The sequence below is a fragment of the Hyaena hyaena genome, unplaced genomic scaffold (genome assembly GCF_003009895.1).
Source record: "Hyaena hyaena isolate Hyena2069 unplaced genomic scaffold, ASM300989v1 scaffold_560, whole genome shotgun sequence".
In the NCBI taxonomy this organism is placed as follows: domain Eukaryota; kingdom Metazoa; phylum Chordata; class Mammalia; order Carnivora; family Hyaenidae; genus Hyaena; species Hyaena hyaena.
In genome coordinates, this window is record NW_024081192.1 from 37,037 (window position 1) to 51,087 (window position 14,051).

Below are 14,051 nucleotides of genomic sequence, written 5' to 3' on the forward strand. Positions count from 1 at the left end.
TCGGGCTCTGTGCTGACTGCCAGCTCAGAGCCTGGAGCCTGTTTCAGTCTGTGATTCCCTCTCTCTCTGACCCTCCCCTGCTCACGCTGTCTCTCTGTCTCTCTCTCCTAGAAATAAAGAAAAAAAAAAAAAGAAAAACATAAAAAGAAGGGTTTGACACAAGATCTGAGCAGGCAGAAGAATCAACAAACTTGAAGCTAGGTCAATTAGCAATATCCAGTCTGGGGCCACCTGACTCATGATTTCAGGAGTTGTGAGTTTGAGTAATCTCTAAATAAATAAAAATTTGTGGTACCTGGGTGGCTCACGTAGCTGAGCATTTGACTCTTGATTTAAGCTCAGGTCATAATCTCATAGTTTGTGAGATGGAGCCCCGCATCAAGGTCTGCAATGACAGTACAGAGTCTGCTTAGGATTCTCTTTCCCTATCTGCCCCTCCCCCACAGGCGTATGCTCACACTCTCTCTAAATAAATAAAGTTAAAACTTAAATTAAATTAAAACCTAAAAAAAAAGATAGCTATGGCAATGAGGCAATAAAAAGAAAGAAAAGACATTCAGTTTGGAAAAGAAGTAAAACCTTTTCTATTTGCACATGACATAATTTTATACATAGAAAATCTTGAGAAATCAGGATGCCTGGATAGCTCAGTCGGTACATGTGACTCCTGATTTCAGGGTTGTGAGTTCAAGCCCCATGCTGGGCATGTAGCCTACCTTAAAAAAAAAAAAAAAAGATCCTAAGGAATCCACTAAAAACAAACAAGTTCAGCAAAGTTGCAGGATACAAAGTCAATATGCAAAACTGAACTGTATTTCTATAAACAGACAATGAATATTCCAAATATAAAATTAAGCAAAAACTTCCATTTACAGTAGTAACAAAAGTAATAAGATACTTAAGTATAAATTTAACAAAAAAAGTATAATAGAGAAGGGTTAAAAAAAAGTGTAAGGCTTATACATTAAAAATTATAAACTATCACTGACAGAAATTAAAGACCTAATAAGGGGGAAGATGTTCATGGACTGAAAGATTTAATATTGCCTAAGTGGTAACACTTCCCAAACTGATCTACAGATTCACAGCAATCCCTATCAAAATCCTAGCTGGCTTTTTTGAAGCAATTGACAATAAGATCTTAAAATTCATAGGGAAATGCAAGGGACCCAGAATAAACAACATAATCTTTTTTTCTAAGTAATCTCTACACCCAATATAGGGCTCAAATTCATGACTCTGAGATCAAGAGTCACATGGTCTAGCAAATAAGCCACCCAGGTACACCAAACAATATGATCTTGAAAAAGAAAAAAAAAATTGGAAGACTCAAATTTCCCAATTTCAACTTAACAACCAAAGCTGCAGTAATCAAAACAGTGTTGTAGTGGAACAGAATAGAAAGCCCAGAAATAAACTTTTACATTTATGGTCAACTAATTTTCAAACAAGGCAGCCAAGATAATCAAATAGGCTAAGGACAGTCTTTTCAACAAACGGTGCTCAGACAAGTGGACAGCTACACATAAACGAATAAAGTTGGAACCATACTTCACATCATACATAAAAACTAACTCAAAATAGAACGCAGACTAGCTCGAAATAGAATGCAGTTCTTTAGCTGTAAGAACTACAACTAAAAAACTCAAAACAAACACAAGAATAAATCTTCATGACCTTGAGAAACACCTGGATGGTTCAGCCAGTTGAGCTTCTGACTCTTAATTTTGGCTCAGGTCATGATCTCACGGTCCCTGGGATTAAGCCCCACTTCAGGTTCCATGTTGACAGCATGGGGTTCTCTCTATCCCTCTCTCTTTGTTCTATCCCACTTGCGCATGTGCTCTCACTCAAAATAATCATTTATTTTAAGAAAATCTTCATGACCTTGGGTTAGGCAGAATTTTCTCAGACACAACACTAAAAGCATAAGGAATAAAAGAAAAAATTGGTCAGTGGACTTCATCAAAGTTAAAACTTTTGTAGGTGAACAATACCATCAAGAAAGTGAACTCAAAGACAACTCACAGAATAAGAAAAAATATTTGCAAATCATGTATAGAATAAGGAACTTGTATCCATAATAAAAAACTCTTACAACTCAATAAAAAAGGCAAAGGATTTAAATATACATTTCTCCAAAAAAAAAAAAAAAATACAAATGGCCAGTAAGTACAGGAAAAGTTGCTCAACATTCTTAGTCATCAGGGAAATGTAAATAAAACCATAATGAAATTACTTGATACCCACTAAAAAGGCTAGAATCAAAAAGATAGAAAATAAGTTTAGTGAGGATAGACAAATTGGACCCTTACACATTGCTAGTGGGAATGTAAAATTATGCAGCCACTGTGGAAGCAGTTTTACCTCTCTTCAAAAAGTTACCATATGATCCAGCAATTACACTCCTAGATATATACCCAAAAGAAATGAAAACATATGTCCACACAAAAACTTATAAATATATGTTCACAGTACCCAAAAAGTAGAAATATACCAAATGTCTACCAACTGACGAATGGATAAACTGAATGTGATATATCCACACAATGGAATACTATTCAGCCATAAAAAGGAACGAAAGTCCTGATCCATGTTACAACTCGGATGAGTCTGGAAAACATGCTAAATGAAAGAAGCCAGACATAAAACGTTCGCATATTGCCTGATTCTTTTTAGAAGATATATACAGACAAGGTAAATCCATAGAGACAGAAAGCAAATTAGAGGTTACCAGCTAAGGGGGGAAGGGGAGGAGAATGAGGAGTGATTATTTAATAGTATGGGGTGGTTTACAAAATGATGAAGATGTTTTGAAACTAGAGAGAGCTAGTAGTTGCACAACATCATAAATATACTAAATACCACTGAAATTGTTAATTGTAAGTAATGTGAATTTCACTATAGAAAAAAAGAAAAAAGAAGGGCTTCTGAGTGGCTCAGTTAGTTAAGCGTCCAACTTCGGCTCAGGTCATGATCTCACAAGTCATAGGTTCGAGCCCCAAGCTGGGCTCTGTGCTGACAGCTCAGAGCCTGGAGCCTGCTTCAGATTCTGTCTCTCTCTCTCTCTCTCTCTGTCCCTCCCCCCAACTCTCTCTCTCTCAAAAATAAACAAACATTAAAAAAAGAGAGAAATTAACTTAGGAGGGGAGAAAAGCATAAGTCCATAACAGAATTTGTACACAAATATTCATAGCATAACTTTATTTTTAATTGCCAAAAACTGGAAACAATCCAAATGTGCATCATCAAAACACAAACAAATAAACAAATTATGCTATAGCTCTATGATGGATTGCTACTCAGAAATAAAAATGAACTGCTGATTCATGCATCAACAGAGATGAGTCTCAAAATAATTATGCTTAGTAACAAAAGTCAAACCAAAAATAAATGTAAGAGTAAATTCTTTATAATTCCATCTATATAAAAGTCTAGACAATGCAAACTCTTCTACAGTGACAGAAAGTTGATCAGTGGTTGCTTGGAGACCACAGAAGTTGAGGAAAGGATTAAAAATGGGGATAAGGAGGGGCATCTGGGTGAGGATCTGACTTTGGCTCAGGTCAGAATCTCACAGTTCGTGAGTTTGAGCCCCCTTCCAGGCTCTGTGCTGACAGCTCAGAGCCTAGAGCTTGCTTTGGATTCTCTCTCTCTCTCCCTCTCTCCACAATAAACAAACATTAAAAAAAAATTTTTTTAATGGGCATAAGGAAACTTGTAGGGGTGATGTATATGTTCATTATCTTAACTATGGTAACAGCTTCATGAGTTAATAACACATATGTCAAAACTTGATAAACTATACACTTTTAATATGTACAGTTTACTATATGTTAATTATGGCTCAAGATCATTTTCAAAAAAGACAGGGAAACAGGACATAGGGCAATGTACTCATGCTGACCACTCAGTAACTGATAAGGGAGTAAAGGCAACAGTCTACTGTGCTCAATAATTGTGCAAACAATTGGCAAAACTCAACATGGAGAGCCACTCAGAATAGCATATAAATTTGAAATTCTTAAATCTACAAATAATTCTGTTAACCAACATTATAATTTCAGAGATGTTCAGTCTTCATTTTTGACTGGTTTTCAGTTGGTAGTGCTAAAAACTCTCCCAGTTATGGCAAGTACAACTATTAGTATGATCTGTAAATAAACATTTAGATATACCAGAAAAGCTCCTCCAGGAAGCCCTAATAAGGTTCCTTAAAGCTAAAATACCTGTGAACAGTAGCTCAAGTGCACCAAAAACAACAGAAAAGATTCTTATTATCTATTTTCTATCTTATTATATATACTAATAAGCTTTTAAAAATTCCTCATTATTATCTATTAACTTTTGTAAGACAAAGTAAATATCTATTTCATAAGGTAATAGATATTTACTCAGATAAATTTAAGCTACTTCAAGGTTTATTATCTACTTCTAAAAAGTCAGAAAAGGGGCACCTGGGTGGCTCAGTCGGTTAAGCATCCAACTTCAGCTCCGGTCATGATCTTGCCACTGTGGGTTCGAGCCCCACATTGGGCTCTGTGCTGATAGCTAGCTCAGAGTCTGGAGCCTGCTTTGGACTCTTTGTCTCCCTCTCTCTGACCCTCCCCTGATCACGCTGCCCCCCTCTCTATCAGAAAATAAAACATTAAAAAAATTTTTTTTAAAGTCAGAAAAGCTTTAAAGTTAAAACTCTAAATTGTGGGGGCGCCTGGGGTGGATCAGTCGGTTAAGCGTCTGACTTCACCTCAGGTCATGATTCAACATTCGTGGGTTTGTGCCCCGCGCGGGGCTCTGTGCTAACAGCTCAGAGCCTGGAGCCTGCTTCAGATTCTGTGTCTCCCTGTCTCTCTACCCTTCCCCCACTCATGCTCTGTCTCAATTATAAATAAACATTAAAAAAAATTTAAAAACCTTCTAAATTGTGTTAACTAACTAGAATTTAAATTAAAAACTGAAGGGGAAAAAAACCCTCTAAATTGGATTTTTCTTTACCAAAAAGTATGTCCATTGTTTTAAAGACAAAAATAAATAAATAAAGACAGACAAAAAGTATGATATATTCACTAGTGGGAAGAAGTTATGGATATGAGGGTGAAATTCAGTCAGTCAAAACCACTTTAGGTTCATGTATTTATGACAGGTGAGAAATGACATCATCCAATCCAAGCTACCATCATCTCTTACTTCAACTACAGCAGTAGCCTTTTTTATTTCTTAATTCAAGTGAACTCAATCTTCGTATACTCTAGAGTCTCAGTTCCCTCACCTATTAAATGGGCACAATAACACTTCCAACCTCGTGAGGTTGTGTGACAATTAAATGAGAATACAGGTATAGCACGTAGTTTGTTGCCTAGCGCACAGAAAGTGCTCTATAAATGTTACCTATTATTACCTGAATAAATGTTCAGCCTCCATGAGTCCAGTGCTGGAATGGCATCACATATAAGAAACAAATCTAACCAAAAAAAAAAAAAAAAAAAAGTTAAAAGCAATTTAAATCTTAATAAATTGAAACTCCCCCAAAAAATAAAGAGATCCATTTCAAAATCCACAGCAGCTTAGTATCTTCTTTCCCAATTCCTTTTGCTCACAATGTTCCTCTAACCCTACACCTGCCCTGAACCCTCTATATCCATTCCCACTTCCTGTATTTTTTAAATCCATTGCTTTAATGCCCAGTTTTATTATTTTTATTATTTATTTAAGTAATCTCTGCCGCCCAATGTGGGGCCTGAACTCACAACTCCTTCTCCTCTAATGATCCCCTTTTCTTATAAGCAGTTCTCAGTCTACTTTCTAATATAAATTAATCACCCAGTCTTACTCCTTGAAATTCTTCAGCTGTTTTTATCCATTATCCTTTTATATAAGACAAATCTAGAAACTGAGGTAGCAGATACTGAATCTCTCAGTAGGTGAGAATATAGAGAAGAGAATATAGAGAATACAGAGAAGCCAGAATTCTACTCACAGAATTTCTTCTGTGAGTAGAAATAAATACTACAAACACATAATTTAACATCCCCTCTCTCCAGCTACAATATTTATTATTACTATTACTGTGACAGGATTCTGAGAGTTGGCTGCTGCTTCATTTCACATTAGAAACCCTGAATGCCGAATGCCGCCACTAGAACCCCTAATATGCCAAGCCAGCCTGTGTTCTTGGAAACCCCAAAGTACTTAAGCCCCACCATGTTCTAGGCTAAAGTGAGGAGTATCCCTAATTCATCATTCTGTTTTACAACCCTATCCCGTGAGTATCACATTGCTAAAGTCTACCTTTCTACCATCGTACTAAGATTTCTATGAAAAAGTTTCTTTATAACCCCTGCACCCCAGGGTTTTGGCATTAGTAATGTGTGGTAGTCTGGTTAGGGTTGGGAGGTATGGCTATGGCATCGCCCTTCCCCTTTCCACCACCAATGTTGGTCCTGAGATACTGTCTGCATGGTGAATTTTTTCCCAGGAAATGCCTTATTCTGCCCTCTGCAAAGAAATTATTAGTTGCCTTTCCCCACAGGCCCTCAAGCCATGCCCAAATGTGCAGATTTTTAAGTGGGCATAGTGAGTTCATGCTGAGAGCCTTGCCACCCCAAGAGGTCTCCAACTCTGAGTCAAAGAATTAAAAGCAACATAATTCAAAACATACACCAGTACACCAGTACTTATTGATGTTATGGTTTCTTGCCCTATGTGTAATCTTATCAAAATTAAAAGTGGAATACTTTTGGAGCTCCAGCGTGGCTCAATTGGTTAAGCATCCAACTTTGGCTCAGGTCATGACCTCACATTTTATGAGTTCAAGCCCTACATCAGCTTGCTGCTATCAGCGGGGAGTCTGCTTCAGATCCTTTGTCCCCCTCTCTCCCTGCTCCTCCCCCACTAAAAACAAAATAAATATAAATTTAAAAAGATTTTTTTAAGAACACTTTCTAGAAGAAATTGAATTCCCTTCTGCCATCCATCCTCCGTAACTCTCATACAGTTTGCAAGTTTTTAATAAAAATAAAAATGCAACAGTCTCTTAACTAATCTAATCTCTCTACTTCCTCTCTGGGCACTCTATCTGTTCTCCCCAGAGAAGCACAAGTGATATTTTAAAAATGTAAATCACATCATTTAGCTTTCTTGATCAACCAGTTTCTTTCTACCAATGGTTTTCCATCATCCTAAGCGAGATCTACAAAGCTGTACAAAATCTGGCCCCTGCCTACTCTTGAACATGCCCCCCACATAGTCCCACAAAAAAGCCTTTGTGTTTGTCGCTCCTCCTGCCCAGAACACTCCTCTCTCATCAGGAAATGCTAGTTGCCTCCCTTCACGTAATAGTTCACACATCACTACAAAAAGATCTTTTCTGACCACCCCATCTGAAGTATCCCCCTCTCCCTTACTCTCAATCCCATCACCACATCTATTTTCTTCAAAGTACTCACCATAATCTGTAATTATTTCCTTGAAAATTGTCTGACTTCTCAAACAAAAATGTAAGCTCTTTGAGGGCAGAAAACTTGGTGCTCATATCTGTACCTATACCTCCAATGTGAAATAGTGCCTGACACATAATAAGCACTGTAACAGTTTTCAGTTTGATTCATTTACAAAGCTAAGCACTACCTCTGAGGCAAACTTAAGTCTTTAAAAAATTGTTTTGATTTGTTGAAATTATTTCAACTTAAAATTATTTAAACTTTTTAAAACTTACAGCCAATAAGATAGTCAAGCCATTAAAATCCTGTGTTCTCGTCTTCATTCTAACAATCTACCTTAATTTCTCTGAAGATAAACACTTGACTCTGAAAATAAAGATGGCAGTCTTATCCAGCAACACTGTTTTCTGGGTCCGTGAGACCCAAATCCAAGGTTCTCAGGCGGCAGCAATGGACAAAAGATCTGGTTACCAGCACTGCACTGAGAAGTGCCTCACAACCCAGAACATCTAGGCTAAAACTGACACAACGTACAAACGCCTGAGAGAACACAGTTGATAAAGAGTACTGTGAAACACTCCACATGCCTTGAAGATAACCTCACAAGAGTAGGAAGATTCAGTTCAGCCATCTGACTAGTGGTGTGTTCTATAAAGCCTTAATAATGACCCTGTCACCGGAAAAACAGATACTGTGCCCTAGACTTCTAATCAGCTCCATTTAGAAGCCAACATCCATCTTTTGCAATAAAATGCCATCTCAAGAGTTCCTATTCCCATCAAATTATCACGGTTTGGGCAACAGATAAATCAGAAACTACAGTTAACAAATCTACTTGTCTGGAACCCAAGACAATTAATTAAACTTACTTGGAGAAGCAGAATAAATAGCCTCCAGTCACCTGGAGATGAGTTTTAAAGATCCTAACAACTTTAACACTTGGGCACACCAAAATGGCTGTAATCTGCAAACCAGCCACATGTCACTTCCAATTGTACTCTTACACTGAAAGTGACCTTCCCCCTCCAAAAGAAATAATGTTTAAAGTCAGGTGAGTCTTGAACAATGACTCTGATTTTTCTAAACTCAGGGCTATGACAGCTACCTTAATGAGAGGCCCAATAAACTCCGGGTAAGGGGCTCACTGTGCTGACACTGTCACCTCATCTAGGACATCAGCTGATTCATCCTGATGGGCTGACAGGTCACTGACATCTGCACCTTGCCCAATATTCTTGGTTATTTCACATATAAAAACACTGTCTCCCCAAGACAACTACAGCCCAGACGCCTTCTCCAGCTGTGGAGCCTTTCCCTTCCTGACTTCACTGAACACTTTGGGAAAAAAAAATTGTCATTTCAAGCCCATATTAGTAACTCTAGATGACTAACAAGGCATGGAGGCACAGGGCCCATAAAAGGACCAGAATGTTAATCTACGGGTCTTAACCAATTTTTTTAAAAAGGATTTAAAAAAAAAAATCAAAATTACCTGGGGAAGAAACTAAGCTCTTCAGCATTAACAGATGTTTGGTATTAGTATGGTAATTTGGAAAATAACCCCAAGGTTTGGACTTGAAAATGTCTTGTCCTAGGCCACAAGTAAGTAATCACAGAAGACATCCTTTGACCAAGTAAATTTTGTTCTAACATAAACTTCAAGAAAAAAGACAAGTCAAGGCAATTAAAAACACACACACACACACACACCACAAACTATCCACTTCACTGAAAAGGAAGAGAGGAAAAAAATAAAATTTAAAAATTAAAAAAAAAAAAAAAAAAGGAGCAGGGGAGGAAGCCAGGGTGGCTCAGTCGGTTAAGCATCTGACTTTGGCTCAAGTCACAATCTCACAGTTTGTGAATTCGAGCCCCAAGCTGTGCTGACAGCTCAGAGCCTAGAGCCTCCTTCAGATTCTGTGTCTCCCCCTTTCTCTGCCCCTCCCATGCTCATGCTCTGTCTCTCAATAATAAATAAAAAACGTTAGAATTTTTTATAAAAGGAAGAGAGAGAAAAGGAGAAAGAAACAAACAAGGAAGAGCAATGCCCAATGTTGTAGATCAAACATGACCACAAATTATTGCAGCAATTTCCATCAAGAAGTAAAGTTTAGGGGCACCTGGGTAGCTAGGTTTCGTTTAAGCATCCGACCAGCTTGAGTCATGATCTTGCAGTTCAGTTCTTGAGTTCGAGCTCCACATCAGGCTTGCTGCTGTCACCCTGTCAGCACAGAGCCTGCTTCAGATCCTGTTCCCCTCTCTCTGCCCCTCCCCCGCTTATTCTCTGTCTCTGTCTCTCTCTCTCTTTTTAAATAAATATCAATAAAAAAGAAGTGGGGCTTATTTCCTCACCCCTTGAATCTGAGCTGGCCTTGTGACTTGTTTTATCCAATAAAATGCAAGAAGAAAGACACTATGCAATTTCTGAGCCCAGGCCTTAGGAAACCTTTCAGCCTCCACGCTTGCTCTGTGGAACCTAGTCACCATGCAAGACAGACTGCAGGAGAGGCCACAGCACCCAGGATGACAGCTCCAGCCTAGTGATGGACGATGCTGGAGTGAGGTTATTCCATACAACCAGCCCCTGGCCAGCCTACCAACCAACCAAAACACACGAGTAAGCCCAGCAAATATCACAGGGAATAGAGGCAAGCCAGATGAGCTCTGCCCAAGTTGCCTGCCCACTCAATCATAAGCATATAGTTGTTTTAAGCCACTAAGATTTGGGGTGGTTTGGTCCACAGCAATAAAGAGACACAACTACAATCAGCTGAGACTAATTCAAAGCATCAATAGTGACACACTCAAAAGCAGCATGTACCTTCCCATCATGTAAGGAAACTAGAACCTCTAAAGAATAATACATAGACCCACCCTTAACTGAGAAGACACAGAATCCCAGCAAAGCACTCATATGAATAAATTTGTTCCTGCATCTAGCCCATGTGTAAATACCTGGAGAAGATATGTGCAAATAGATGTATCCCACAAAGGACTCATATACAAAATATACAAGAAAGTTCTATAAATCAGTAAGAAAAAGACAAACAGCCGAATTTCTTAAATGGACAAGAGTTGAACAGCACTTCACTAAAGAGGATCCTTAAAAGGCCAATATACATATAAAGATATTCCACACATCAGAGGTGCCTGGGTGGCTCAGTCGGTTAAGCATCTGACTTCAGCTCAGATCATGATCTCCCGGTTCGTAGGTTTGTGCCCTACATCAGGCTCTGTGCTGACAGCTCAGAGCCTGGACCCTGCTTTGGATTCTGTGTCTCCCTCTCTCTGCCCCGCCCTTGCTCTGTCTCTCTCCCTCAAAAATAAATAAACATAAAAAAAAAAAAAGATATTCCACAAATCAGCTGTCATCAGGGAAATGCAAATTAAAGCCACAAAAAGACAGCACTACACCCTAACAGCTACAATTAAAAGGACTGATGATACTAAATATAATTAAAGACATAGTACAACCAGAACTTTCATACATTGCTGGCAAGAGAATAAATTAATATGACCACTTTAGAAAACTGGTAGTACTTAAACATACATATATCCCATAAACTAGCAATTCCATTCCTGGGTATATAGCCAATAGAAGTGAGTGCTTATGTCTGTGAAAAGACGTGTGCAAAATGTTCACAGCAGTATTATGCATAACAGTCCCAAAGTGTAAACAACTCAATGGAAAACTTAGGGTACAGTCAGAAAATGAAATACTCCCTAGCAATGATAAAAGAACAAACCACTGCTTTATGAAACTACGCTCATGAATCTCAAAGACAATGGTGAGCTAGAAAGAAAGGAAAGATCAAATACCATATGATTCTATTAACATGGAATTGAAAAACAGATAAAACTATGGTAATAAAAGTCAGAACAGCGATTCTGCCAACATAAGAGTATTTGAGAGAATAGCTTCTAGGTGACATGATGATGGACACGGCTGGTTGTGCACCTGACCATCCAGCCAACCAACAGATGCTGCTAAACTTAGTTCTGCTTCAGGAAGGTCACATTCTACCCTCTTCACTGGTTTGGACACCCTGGCCCTCTGTGGCTCCATGACCAAGTCAGTGCCTTCATTTAAAACCTCATCATTTTCCACTGTCCTCCTTACCACAAGACACACTGTGATAAGGATGATCTTTAAAAAATACGAATTTGATGGCATCAATCACCAATTGACCAATTCATGATGATTCAAACTCATACATGGGTAAAAGATCCATTCAACGTACAAAGTAAACAAGTGAATTTTAATGTCACCAAGTACAAAAGTTCATTAATATGGGTCCAGACTCTTCACTGCAACTATCCTTGAAGAAACTACTACATGTTGAATTTGGGTATAGTATCAGAATATCCAGTTACCCCCAAAATATTAAAATATTCCTCTATTTTCCCCACTACATATCTCTGAGGCTGGATTTTTTTCATATACTTCAGGCAAAATGATATACTGCAACAGGCCAAATGCTGATGCAGATATAAGAATCCAGCTGTCTTCTATTTACTCTAGACATTGAAGAGATTTGCAAAAATGTAAAACCATGTCCCTCCTCCTCACTAAAGCCTGTTTTTTTTTTTAAAAAAAAGGTGTTTTTTTCATTAAAAAATGTGTTATATTAATATGCAAGGAACTTACTATTCTTTTTTATTTTTTAAATGTTTTATTTATTTCTGAGAGATAGGACAGCATGAACAGGAGAGAGTCAGAGAGAGAGGGAGACACATAATCCGAAACAGGCTCCAGGCTCTGAGCTGTCAGCACAGAGCCCGATGTGGGGCTTGAACCCACGAACTGTGAGATCATGACCTAAGCCGAAGTCGGACGCTCAACCGACTGAGCCACCCAGGCACCCCAGGAACTTACTATTCTTTTTAACGTGTATTTATTTTTGAGACAGAGAGGGACAGATCATCAACAAGGGAGGTGCAGAGAGAGAGGGAAGGTCCAGGCTCCAAGTCAGCAGCACAGAGCCCAATACAGGGCTCAAACTCACAAACCACTGATTTTGGACATTTATCTAACTGAGCCACTCAGGTGCCCCAGGGACTTACTATTATTTTAATGAACTAACAAATATTTAAATATTTTCTTAGTTTCTTTTTAATTTATATTTATTTTTAATTTTTTTAACGTTTATTTATTATTGAGACAGAAAGCACGAGTGTGGAAGGGGCAGACAAAGAGGGAGACACAGAATCTGAAGCAGGTTCCAGGCTCTGAGCTGTCAGCACAGAGCCCTAAGCAGGGCTCAAACCCACAAACTATAAGATCATGACCTGAGCCGAAGTCAGATGCTAAACTGACTGAGCCACCCAGGCACCGCATAAATATTTTCTTAGTTTCGATTTCCAATACAGTAAATATTGGTACATATAACCCACATAAATAAAAGTTCTTTGGAGTCTGTAATAATTTTTAAAAGAGTTAAGAGGTCTGAGACCAAAAAGTTTGCTCATGTTTTTTGTAATTAACTGTTTTTTTTCAATTTTTTAATTAATTTTATTTACATCCAAGTTAGTTAGCATATAGTGCAACAATGATTTCAAAAGTAGATTCCTTAATGTCCCTTACACATTTAGCCCATCCCCCCCACAATTCCTACACTTTGTTCTCTATATTTAAGAGTCTTTTATGGGGGCACCTGGGTGACTCAGTCAGTTAAGCGTCTGACTTCGGCTCAGGTCATGATCTCACGGTTTGTGGGTTCGAGCGCTACATCGGGTTCTGTGCTGACAGCTCAGAGCCTGGGGCCTGTTTCAGATTCTGTGTCTCCCTCTCTCTCTCTGCACCTGCCCATGCGTGCTCTGTCTCTCTCTGTCTCAAAAAAAATGTTTTAATTAAAAATTTAAAAAGAGTCTTTTATGTTTTTGTTACCCTCCCTGTTTTTAAATTTTTGCTTCCCTTCCCTTATGTTCATCTGTTTTGTATCTTAAAGTCCTCACATGAGTGAAGTCATGATATTTATCTTTCACTAATTTAGCTTAGCACAATACCCTCTAGTTCCATCCACATAGTTGCAAATGGCAAGATTTCATTCTTTTTCATTGCTGAGTAATACTCCATTGTGTATAGATACCACATCTTCTTTATCTATTCATCCACCGATGGACATTTGGGCTCTTTCCATACTTTCACTATTGTTGATAGTGCTATTAACCTTGGGGTGCATGTGTCCCTTTGAAACAGCATACCTGTATCCCTTGGATAAATACCTAATAGGGCAATTGCTGGGTCGTAGAGTAGTTCTATTTTTAATGTTTTGAGGAACCTCCATACTGTTTTCCAGAGTGGCTGCACCAGTTTACATTCTCACCAGCAGTGCAAAGAGATCCTCTTTCTCCACATCCTCACCAGCATCTTGTTGCTTGACTTGTTAATGTTAGCCATTCTGACAGGTGTGAGGTAGTACCTCATTGTGATTTTGATTTGTATTTCTCTGATGAGTGACACTGAGCAACATTTCGTGTATCTGTTGGCCATCTGGCTAATGTTATTTTTTAATGTTTATTCACTTTTAAGACAGAAAGAGACGGGCAGAGAGAGAAGGAGACAGAGGATCCAAAGCAGGCTCTGAGCTGACAGCAGAGAGCTCTATGCGG

At 38.5% G+C, this 14,051-nt stretch overlaps 1 long non-coding RNA gene across 1 annotated transcript in view; it reads right to left on the bottom strand.

The window, feature by feature from the left end:
- LOC120248022 overlaps nt 1-14,051 on the bottom strand; it is a 62,810-nt gene that overhangs the window by 15,128 nt on the left and 33,631 nt on the right. The window contains exon 2 of the long non-coding RNA XR_005532467.1: nt 5,399-5,461. This is a non-coding gene — a long non-coding RNA (uncharacterized LOC120248022). The remainder of the gene's footprint in view (nt 1-5,398; nt 5,462-14,051) is intronic.